This window comes from Tachyglossus aculeatus, chromosome 13 (assembly GCF_015852505.1).
Source record: "Tachyglossus aculeatus isolate mTacAcu1 chromosome 13, mTacAcu1.pri, whole genome shotgun sequence".
Lineage (NCBI taxonomy): Eukaryota > Metazoa > Chordata > Mammalia > Monotremata > Tachyglossidae > Tachyglossus > Tachyglossus aculeatus.
Window position 1 is genome coordinate 5,800,558 of NC_052078.1, and position 10,520 is coordinate 5,811,077.

At 44.0% G+C, this 10,520-nt stretch overlaps 1 non-coding gene across 1 annotated transcript; it reads left to right on the forward strand.

Annotated features, from left to right (window-relative positions):
• The first annotated feature begins 9,417 nt into the window (after positions 1-9,417).
• LOC119936417 lies at positions 9,418-9,555 on the forward strand. The gene has a single exon (XR_005453745.1). It is a non-coding gene; the product is annotated as a small nucleolar RNA SNORA7 (small nucleolar RNA).
• Positions 9,556-10,520: the final 965 nt, after the last annotated feature.

Sequence of the window (10,520 nt, forward strand, 5' to 3'; positions counted from 1 at the left end):
TTAGCTAATAATAACAATAATAATTGTGGTATTTGTTAAGCACTTACCGTGTGGCTGGCACTGTATTAAGTGCTGGGGTAAATACAACATAATTGGGTTGGACATAGTCCCTGTCACACAGGGGGCTCACAGTCTTCATAGTAAGCACTTAACAAATACCACAGTTGTTACTATTATTATTATTATTACCTATAAAATGGGGATTCAATACCTGTTCTCCCTCCTACATAGACTGTAATCCTAATCAGGTACCTGTTTCTGCCCTGTTTACCTTGTGCCTATCCCAGGGCTTAGTGCAGTCCTAGATAAATAGTGGGCACTTAACAAATACCACCATTACTATTGTGAGTCACTGCAACTAAAACTCAGGGAGCGGAGGAAATAAAACATTTTTCAATGAATGGCAGTAAAGTTGAATGAGAAGTAAAACAGGAGGATCTGGGGGATTCATGAAGAGTAAGGTGATCCTTAGCAGCAAGGGGGTGGGTCTCATGATGAGGGTTGGAATGGAGAAGTAGGATGGGGAAAGGGCCTCTAACCTAATTGCTGGAGGCTGTGAAGCTTCAATCATTCAAAAGGCACAATAGTCTTTCTGCATTGCTCAGCTCAGAGTGACCCTCAGGGCTCTTTGGAGATTGTTTCGATGATGGATTGTAGATGCAGCTGCATTGAAGTGCATAAGACAAGCAAGATGAGTGCTCTGAGCCCCTGTTGAAATGGTGATAAAAATGGATTAAGCCCAAATACCCCTGTTGCACCTCTTCAGACAGGACCCCAGGACTCTGTCTCATTCTCTGCCCTCCTGCACACTCCTCCCAATCAATCATATTGCTCAATCATATTTATTTTTTAAAATAATTTGTTAATTATGTGCCAGTGCCAGTGTAGATAGAACCTAATCAGGTTGGATACCTTCCCTGTCCCTCACAGGGCTCACAGTCTTAATCCTCATTTTACAGATGAGAGAACTGAGGCCCAGAGAAGTTATGTGACTTGCCCAAGGTCACACAGCAGAAATTAATGGAGGTGGGATTAGAACCCAGGTCCTCTAACTTCCAGGCCTGTGCTCTTTCCACTAGGCCACACTGCTTTATTGAGCACTTACTGCGGGCAGAACACTGAACTAAATGCTTGGGAAACTGTGAGCCCATTGTGGGCAGGGATTGTCTCTCTTTACTGCTGTATTGTACTTTCCAAGCCCTTATGACAGTGCTTTACATACAGTAAGTGCTCAATAAATACGAATGAATGAATGACAGTACCATATAATAGAGTTGGCAGACATGTTCCTTTTGGAATTAGGCCTTAGTTAGGGAAGGAAGGCCTCTTGGAGGAGATGTGCCTTCAATAAAGCTTTGAAGGTGGGGAGCGTAATTGTTTGTCAGACATGCTTCCTTCTGTGGACAGGAAAGGGCTAACAAGACAGACTTCATCCTGGTCAGAGAGGACTGAATTGGCTAATTTTAGGCAGGACCTCTCCCCTTCTGCCACCCTTGGGGTTGGCACCCTGGAAGGGCTGGGCAGAGTGGCAGTGTGCCCATGTAAAGTTAAGTGATCCTATAGCCCTGAGATGAATAGTGAGCTGATAATGCATAATATGAATAATAGTAATTGTGGTATAAACAATTAGTGTGTGCCAAACACTGTACCAAATGCTAGGGTAGATACTAGATAATCAGATCAAACACAGTCCCTGTCCCACATGGGGCTCACATTCTAAGTAAATCTGTAGCTTCCACAGTGGGGGAAATCAACTCCAGGATAAATAATTATTTATGGCTCACCCATTTGTAAGGCACTAGCTCCTGAAAGCTCGTTCTTTCTGTCCGAGTCAAACTGCCCAGAGAGGACTGTCAGAATGGATGGAGCTTTCCCTCAGATCAAGCTGCTACACAGCTCTATAATTGTCTTTTTTTTCTTTTTTTTTGTGCCTGAGTTTTGTGCCTGGCTTATGCCAAGCCACCAGGAGCCTCTCTCCACCAAAGGCTCAAACATCATTTCTTCTGGTCAATGGATGCTTGGGGATTAGTGGGGGTTTGGTGGGAAGTGGCAGGAGGGAGGAGGCAAGATATTCAAACATGCCCGTCTTTATTTTCAGGTGTGAGTTTTTTCTGAAACATTGGTGATTGCATTTTCTCCAATCCCACCAGAATATATTTTGCAAAGATATTAAGCGTGTGGGTATTTTTGGACTACACTTCAATGCTACCTGTCAGTTAATTCCCTATTGCTTGTTTTTCTTAAGATTAAGGAACCACGGTAACATGTATAAAATATTTCAAAGTAACCTAAACACGATGCTCTGAGTGTTGGGAAAATTACAGGCATACATTTAAGGTGCCATTTTTACAAGCCCTGAGACTGCTTTTTATGCTCAAAAGAAATAACATATTTTATAATGGTTTTGTATAGAGCATAAACCACATCCATTCATCATGCTAGAACTACTAAAAATAAGAAGGTGCCAACCTCCAGTACTCAAAAGTCAGTTAAAAATCTACCTCTGCCTGTCACTGAGAGTTCTCCTCATATTCTGTTTCTCTGATTTGCTTCCGGACAGTAAGGGGTGGTTAATAGACATCCTCCCTCTCCTTTGGATTCACTAAATTACACCCCAACTCAATCATTAAATTCATGTTTGCTTTGAGATTGTAAAGTCCAGGTAGATGGAGCAAGCAGTTGTTGAAAATTAGGAGTGGGAGAAGAACATCAGAGTAAATGAGCCCTGACCTCAGATTCTCCCAAAATGTGAACTGCACCCAAATCTGGGGCATTCAGCTCTTTTGAATTACTTCTGTTGCCCCATCCCCAGTCATTTTCACTTTCAAGGGTCAATCAATCAATGAATTGTGCTTTCTGAGCACTTACTGTGTGCCGAGCAGTGTACTAAGTGCTTGGAAGAGTAACAGAGTTGGTAGACACATTCCCTGCCCAGAAGGGGTTTAGAGTCTAGAGGGGGAGGCAATCACTAAAATAGATTATCTGTAAAATGGGGATTCCATAACTGTCCTCCCTCCTACTTAATCTGCAAGCCCCTTTTAATAATAATACTGCTGTTTGTTAAGCACTTACTATGTTCCAAGCACTGTTCTAAGCAGCTGGGGTAGGTACGAAGTCATCAGGTTGTCCCACATGGGGCTCACAATCTTCATCCCCATTTTCCAGATGTGAAAACTGAGGCCCAGAGAATTGAAGTGACTTGCCCAAGGTCACACAGCAGACAAGTGGTGGAGCTGGGATTAGAACCCAGGTCCTCTCATTCCCAAGCCCGTGCTCTTTCCACTAAGCCATGCTGCTTCTCCCATTTGGGACTGGGACTGTATCTGTATTTGCATCTGATTAATTTGTATCTACCCCAGCACTCAGAACAGTTCTTGACACATATGAAGTGCTTAACAAATACCATCATGATGATTATTATAATAAATTATGGGTATGTCCATAAATGCTGCCCAGTTGAGAGTGAGGTGAATAAAGGGAAAAAAAATCCAAGAGCAAAGGGTGATGCAGAACGGAGACAGAGTAGGGGAAATGTGGGTTTAGTTGGGGAAGGTCCCTTGGAAGAGATATGATTTTAATTGGGTTCTGAAGGTACAGAGAGTAATGACTTGTTGGATATGAAGATTGAGAGAATTCCAGGCCAGGGTGGAGACATGGGTGAGGGTGGTGGCGAGACAGATGAGATCAAGGTACCAGTGAGTAGGGTTAGTTTTAGAGGAGCAAAGTGTAAAGTGTGTGGGCCGGGTTCTAATAGGAAGTCAGAGAGGTAAAATAGGAGCGTGGCTTAGTAGGAAGAGCCCGGGCTTGGGAACCAAAGGACATGGGTTCTAATCCCAGCTCCGCCACTTGTCTGCTACGTGACCTTGGGCAAGCCACATAACTTCTCTGTGCCTTGGTTACCTCACCTGCAAAATGGGGATTTAGACTGTAAGCCCCACTTGGGACAACCTGATTACCTTGTATCTATCCCAGTGCTTAGAACAGTGCATGGCACAGAGTAAGCGCTTAACAAATACCATAATTATTATTACTGTAGGAGGGGGCAAGATGATTTAGTGTGTTAGAGTCAGTTGTAAGGACTTTCTGTTTGATGTTGAGGTGACTGACAACCACTGGAGGTTCTTGAGGAATGTGGGTAAATGTGGACGGAACGGATATTCAACTTCCAATGTTACACTTATGCACATTATGTTTACACCCTATTACATCTTCCTAACTGTAATTTATTTGTCCATTTCCCCTGCTAGATTGTAAGCTCCTTGAGAGCAGGAATCGTGTCTACTAACTCTCTTGTGCCCTCCTAAGGGCTTAGTACAGGGCTCCGCTCCCAGTAAGTGCTCAATAAACACCATCGATTAATGGATTGAGGAAATTGTTTCAGTGCTTCCTGCCTAACAGGCAGCCCCCGTAACACCAGGCCCACGTGAAAACAAAGCCTGGCCAGCTTCCTGGTGTAGCTCTGATGGTGTGGGCAGTAGGATGGGAAGGAATGAGGGGTTGGGGGCAACTGAACCCTTGAGATTTGCTCCTGAGGCTAATGGAAAGCAGGCCCTTGGATCAATGGGACTTCTAGGTAGAAACACAAACTAGCCAAATGGAAAATGAGCCAGATACTCCTGCACCTTATATGTCCTTCAGGTGAAAATTCAGCTTCTGGGGGACAATGTTTTAACTCTTTTGGCCCAGTTGGAAACTCTTCCGTTGTTTAGTAGATGATGTCATCGTGTTCATTTCGTGATGATGGTGTTGATGAGGTGTTATTCATTCATTCAATCGTATTAAGCACTTACTGTGTACAGAGCACTGTACTAAGCTCTTATTATGTGCCTAGGTACAAGAATTGATACAAGACAAACAAGATCACACAGAATCCATCACTTACACAGGGCTCACAATTTTATGGCCAAAAAAGTTCACTTTGTCTCCTAATTTCCTTTGCACAAAACACACAAACATACACAGACACACACACACACACACACACACACACACACACACACACAGAGTATTTAAAGTGTTAGCTCCTTGTGGGCAGGGAACATGTCTATGCTTATTACAGTGCATCCCACTCAGTAGTCACTGTGTAAATACCATTAACTGCTAACACACACACACACACACACACACATGCACACACTATATATATGTATATACATATTCTCCTCTAGCTTCTCTGTTGCTGCCCTTAAGCATTCTGAGCAAGTTCCAGAAGGGGAAGAGTGAGACAGCTTTAAAAAGAGAAATGTGGTTGGTTATTTGAGAGGTGAAAGGCTTGAGGAGGGAGTGAAATGACCTCATGAGATATAGAATGTTTGATTGCACTTACTTAGAAAGCAATTGCGTAAGTTGCTATTTTAGTGCTCATATCACATCTTGATTTTTGAGCAATGCATATGCCTGTGAACCAGTCAGACCTACCAATGACAGCCAGTGTAGAAGAGATGTCAAGGATGAAGATGAAAAATGGAGAAGAATGAGGAAGAATCTGTGCCATTTGCTTGTTACCAAGCACTTAGTACAGTGTCCTGCACCCACTGGACTCTCAATAATGCTATTATTTCTACTAACATATCTTAAATAAATTTTTGATCATAACTGCCACTCAACCCTAGTTTCCTAGCACCAGGACTACCACTACTACTACTACTACTGCTACTACTACTACTACTACTACTACTACTACTACTACTACTACTGGCATTTATTAAGCGCTAACTATGTGCAAAGCACTGTTCCAAGTGCTGGGGAGTTTACAAGATGATCGGGTTGTCCCATGTGGGGCTCACAGTCTTCATCCCCATTTTACAGATGAGGGAACTGAGGCACAGAGAAGTTAAGTGACCTGCCCAAAGTCAGACAGCTGACAAGTGGTGGAGCTGGGATTTGAACCGATGACCTCTGACTCCAAAGCCCAGGCTCTTTCCACTGAGCCACGATTTGTTAAGCCTTTCTATGTGCCAAGAACTGCACTAAGCACTGAGGTAAACACAAAATAACCCAGCCAGACACCATATCTGTTCCATATGGAGCTCATAGTCTAAATGGGAGGGAAAACAGGTATTTCATCCCCGTGAGAAGCAGCATGGCTTAGTGGAAAGAGCACAGAGGTTATGGGCTCTAATCCTGCCTCTGCTACTTGTCAGCTGTGTGACTTTGGGCAAGTCACTTAACTTCTCTGTGCCTCAAGTACCTCATCTGGAAAATGGGGATTAAGACTGTGAGCCCCACGTGGGACAACCTGATTACCTCCTCAGTGCTTAGAATAGTGCTTGACACATAGTAAGCATTTAACAAACACCATCACTATCATTATTATCAATATTTTACAGATGAGGAAACTGGGATGTAGAGAAGTGACATGACATACCCAACGTTTCATAGCAGGCATGTGGCAAAGCTGAGATTATAACACAGGTCCTCTGACTCCCAGGCTTGTTCTCTTTCTACTAGCCAATGCTTTCACTCAGGAACTAAGTACAAAGTGAAAGACACCAAGTGAAATGGCCGAATTTAGCTGGAAGCCTTGTGACCAGATGGAAACAAAGCCTTAGAAGTGCCCAGATGATCAGGAAGAGGTTTTGCTTTATCTAAACTAATTTCACTGTCTTCTGTCTCCATTTCCTCTCATCACTGGCTGACTCAGTGGCCTCCCCTCCTTATGGATCCCCCTTTAGGGGTTGCTCTCTTTTTTACATTCTTTAGGCCTGCCATGAACACACCTTTCTTCTGGGCCACATGTGGCTTCTGTTTCAGAGTCCAGCTGGATTTAAGATCATCCTTTTTTTTCTCTACGCCTTCAGGCTCAATTCTCACTGTGGTGCACTCTGCTGTCTCTGATCTCAATTCCAGATGAACAGAAAGAATACAGTAGATGCTCTGGCTGAAACCCAGTGAAAACCAGCATTTTTTGGTTTTGTTTCAAATCACCTTCATCCCCATTTCCTCCCTTCATACTCCCACACTCATCCACGGTCACCCAAGTCTTGTTTTACACCTCCCCTGGCCCCCAGAGACTATGGAAAAAAACTAAAAGCAAATGCGCTAAACCACTCCATCTCCCCGACCTAAAGCCAAAGGCACGGAGGAAGAGCAGAGCCCTGATGGCATTCTTGGCTCCATGACAGCCGGGGTCTGGAGAAATGTTGACCTAGAGGCCTGGAACACGAGGCACTTTGATACACAGACAGCTGGCATCTATTCAAGCATAATACAATTCACTCTTGTCAAGTTGCAATTGGTATCATTACCACACATTTTGGTTTGAATGATTTCACTTCTGTGCTGGTGACAGGTTGTTTCCTCTCTTCTGTTTTGCTCTTTTTATGGAGGATAAATCAAGCAGCAGTGATCCAGTGAATAACTGCCAGGGAGGAACCACTGATGAATGCTTCGGTTTGGGGGCTTGTCTGGGCCTCATCACCGTCTCCCTCGAGGGGGTGTTCCCAAGGGCACTGGGCACAGAACCCATAGACCCAAATTTCTGCCTTCCTGGGCACACACCCAGGTCAGTGAGGCCTGGCAACATGGATCACTGCTGTGTTCCAGTCTAAACTCCACCTGGCACAGTCAAGATGCCTTCTGAAGGTTTGTGGGGTGGGGGCCTCTGAGCCTCTCCCGTGGCCAATCAATCAATCATATTTACTGAGCACTTACTGTGTGCCGAGGACTGTACTAAGTGCTTGGAAGAGAGCAATACAATGGAGTTGGTAAGTGAAAACCCTTCCCACATGGAGCTTACAGTCTAGAGGGGAAGACCTACAGTTAAATAAATGATGGTTATGTACATAAGTGCTGTGGGGCTGAGAGTGGGGTGAATATCAAGTACTAAAAGGGTACAGATCCAAATGCAAGGGCAATGCAGAAAGGAGAAGTAGGGGAAGTGAGGGTTTAGTCATGGAAGGACTCTTGGAAGACTTGGAGGAGCCCGCTGTTGGGTAGGGACTGTCTCTATATGTTGCCAACTTGTAATTTCCAAGCGCTTAGTACAGTGCTCTGCACACAGTAAGCACTCAATAAATACAATTGAATGAATGAATGAATGAAATAAGGTTTGAAATTGGTATCCATGTGGCGGTTGGAGACTGCCTCCCTGAAATAATTGTTTCCCTCTGACTTTCCCTTTCCCCCACACTAAAGTGTACATTCCTTGAGGATAGGGATCCTGTCTTCTAACTCTATTGCACTCTCCCAAGCATTTGGTACAGAGAAGCAGTGTAGCCTAGCAAAAAGAGTACAGGCTTGGGAGCCAGGGGATCTGGGTTCTAATCCCAGCTATGCTACAAGTCTGCTGTGTGACCTCAGGCAAGTCATTTCACATGTCTGTGCCTTGATTTCCTCATCTATACAATGGGGATTAACTCTTACTCCCTCTTACTTAGGTTATAAGCCTCATGTGGGAGATGGACCTTGGACATGTCACTTCATTTCTCTGAGCTTCAGTTTCCTCATCTGTAAAATGGGGATTGAATTCCAGTTCTCCCTCCTACTTGGCCTGTGAGCCTGATATAGACAGGGACTGGGTCTTACCTGATTGCTTTGCATCTACCCTAGTGCTTAGAACAGTACTTAGCAGTCACTTAATAAATACCACAATTAATCACTCAATCAATTGTATTTATTGAGTACTTATTGTGTGCAGTGCCCTTGGAAGAGTTCAATAAAACAGTGTTGTTAGACATGTTCCTGCCCACAACAAGCTTACAGTCCAGAGGGGGAGACAGACATTAATATAAATAAGTAAATTATGGATATCTACATAAGTGCTGTGGGGTGTAGATAAGTGCTTGCTAAGGAATTTATTAAAAACCTAATAATAATGATGGCATTTGTTAAGTGCTTACTATGTGCAAAACACTGTTCTAAGCACTGGGGAGGATTCAAGGTGATCAGGTTGTCCCACATGGGGCTCACAGTCTTAATGAGGTAACTGAAGCACTGAGAAGTTGTGACTTGCCCAAGGTCACACAGCTGAAAATTGGCAAAGCAGGGATTTGAACCCATGAATTTGACTCCCAAGCCTGTGCTTTTTCCATTGAGTCATGCTGCTTCTCAATATGCAGTAAACACTATATTAAGTATTTGTCGATACAGATCATCAAGACAGTAACAGCCCTGGTTACTTTCAGAGCTCCCATTCTAGGATTAGGTGATCCCCATTTTACACATGAGGGTATTGATGCCCTGAGTGGGTAAGTGGTTTACCCAAGGCCACAAAGCAGGCCAGTATTAGAGCAAGAACAATTTAACCCGGGATTTACTGCTTCCTAGTCCCATATTCTTTCCTCTAGGCTATATTGCTTCTCCTACAATCCCTTCTGCAGCAGTGGAGTTTATTGCTTTCAGTGAATGAGTGGCTTTTGTTGGGCAAAGTGATGGACAATAGTAATACCCATTTTAAAGATGAGGTAATTGGAGCTCCCCCTCTCAGGGTTGCACCTGGAGAGTTTCCAGTACTCTACCAGTCACAACTACAGGAGGGAGAGTCAAGCAGAGGCCTACCCATTCCATTCCTAGCTTGGGCAGTGGCTAGTGAGTGGAATGCAATTTGCTACAAGTCAAAACTCACCTGTGCTGGGCAGCAGCGTCATGGGAGAGAGTTGAGGGCAGAGACTCATTTACTGTGTGGAAGAAGGCAATGGTAAACATCTTCCATATTTTTACCAAGAAAATTCTATGGATATGCTACCGGAACAATTGTAAAAGGAAGTGAGGCGTTCTGGGAGAGATGTGTCTATGGTGTTGCTCTGGGTCGGACATGGCTCGAAAACAAAAGACAGCAACAATTGGAGCTCAGAGAAGTTAAGTGACTTGCTGAAGGTTACACAGCAGACAAGTGGAAGAGTGACATTAGAACCCAGGTCCTTCTTCTGACTCTATCCACTAGGACATGCTGTTTCTCACATACTGGTTCATTTTGTCCCTTTGTTTCATGCCATGGAACCTAATGAAAAGATCATGAGACTGGGAGTCAGGAGACACAAGTTCTAGTCCCAGTTTGGCACTGATGGCTGTGTGACCTTGGATCAAGCCACTTGACCTCTCAGGGACTCATTTGTAATAATAATTGTGGTATTTGTTAAGCATTTACTATGTGCCAAGCACTGTTCTAAGTGTTGGGGTAGATACAAGGTAATCAGGCTGTCCCACGTGGGGCTCACAGTCTTAATCCCCATTTTACAGATGAGGTCACTGAGGCACAGAGAAGTTAAGTGACTTGCCCAGAGTCACACAGCTGATAACTGGTGGATCCGGGATTAGAACCTACAACCTCTGACTTCCAAGCCTGGGCTCTTTCCACTAAGCCACACTGCTTCTCATGAAAAGTGGGGTTAAGATACCCATATGCTCTCTCTATTAGACTGTGAACCTGATCTAGGGGCACAGGAACAGTGTCTGATATGACTATCTTGTATCTACCCCATTGCTTAGCAATTCTGGCACATGGTAAGCACTTAATAAAAGCCATCATTATTATTAAAAGTCAGATACCCCTGCTCCATAACTGACTTGCCTTTTACGCT